The sequence below is a fragment of the Primulina huaijiensis genome, chromosome 15 (assembly GCF_012295235.1).
Source record: "Primulina huaijiensis isolate GDHJ02 chromosome 15, ASM1229523v2, whole genome shotgun sequence".
NCBI classification, from domain to species: Eukaryota; Viridiplantae; Streptophyta; class Magnoliopsida; order Lamiales; family Gesneriaceae; genus Primulina; species Primulina huaijiensis.
This window is the reverse complement of record NC_133320.1, coordinates 237890-239415: the sequence shown is the minus strand read 5'-3', so window position 1 is coordinate 239415 and position 1526 is coordinate 237890.

Here is a 1526-nt window from a genome sequence, read left to right as displayed (position 1 = left end):
TTAGGAGAGTATGATATCGAATACAAACCCCGGGTGGCCATTAAAGCACAAGCCTTATCAGACTTTTTGTCCGAGATGGTACAACCCGATGAAGATGAAGTATGGAGGGTGTTTGTGGATGGGGCGTCTAGCCTTGCAGGGTGTGGAGTAGGTGTTGTAGTAATATCTCCTCCAGGAGATAAGATTAAATTGGCTTTAAGAATTGATTCCCGGGTTACTAACAATGAAGCTGAGTATGAAGCTGTCCTTGCTGGAATCCGAGCTGCTAAAGAGATTGGAGCTTCCCGTGTTATTTTATATTCTGATTCACAATTAATCACTCAGCAGATAAAGGGTGCTTATGAAGCTAAAGATGACAGGATGCTCAAGTATTTACAGCTCATAAAAACCCAGGCAGCAATCTTTGTGGATTGGAGTATCGAAAAAATACCCCGGGAGGAAAATGGAGAGGCAGACGCTCTAGCAAAAATGGCTGCCTCATTATCAGAAGTCAACACCCGGGAAATTTTGCATGTTTCCCGTTTGGTCCTGTCCACCGAGGAAGAAATATTACCAGTACCCGAGGACTCCTGGATGACGCCATTGATTAAATTCATTACAACAAATGAATTACCTGAATACAGGACTCGGGCTCAAAAAATCTAGAGACAAGCTCCCAGGTTTGTTCTCTTGAATAAAATCTTATACAGAAGATCATTACAGGGACCTCTGCTAAAATGCTTATCTGAAGGAGAAGTGGATTATGTCCTCCGAGAAATACATGAGGGATGTTGTGCTGAGCATCTCGGAGGAATGGCTTTGGCCCGGAAGACAATGCTTACCGGGTTCTGGTGGCCAACTCTTAGCCAGAATTCTGCTCAAGTGGTCCAAGCTTGTGAGAGATGTCAACATCACTCAAACTTCCAGCACAGTCCGGCCACTCCCATGAAGCCTATCTGGGCATCTTGCCCCTTTGATCAATGAGGCATGGATATTGTTGGCCCTTTCCCAACTGCTAGGGCTCAAAAGAAGTTCTTGCTTGTGGCTGTGGATTACTTTTCCAAATGGGTAGAAGCCGAGCCATTGGCTAAAATTACTGAACAGGAAGTATTGAAATTTTTGTGGAATAGCATTGTGTGCCGGTTCGGAGTGTCCAGAAGACTAATCTCAGATAACGGAAGACAATTTCAGGGCAAAGGAATTACATCTTGGTGTCATGAAATGAAAATCACCCAGTCTTTTACTTCTGTTGCCTACCCTCAAGCTAATGGTCAAATAGAAGTTATTAACAGAATTATTGTACAAGCATTGAAAACCAGGCTACAAGGCAAGGGAAAAGACTGGGTGGAAGAATTACCCAGTGTTCTCTGGGCGTACAGAACTACTCCCCGAGCACCTACTCAAGAAACTCCTTTCAACCTGGTATATGGTTCTGAAGCAGTCCTTCCTGTTGAAATTGGGCAAACTTCTCCCCGGGTAGAATCTTATCCAGACAGCAATGATCAAAGTCGGGCCATGGAATTGGATTTGGTAGAAGAAAGAAGAGA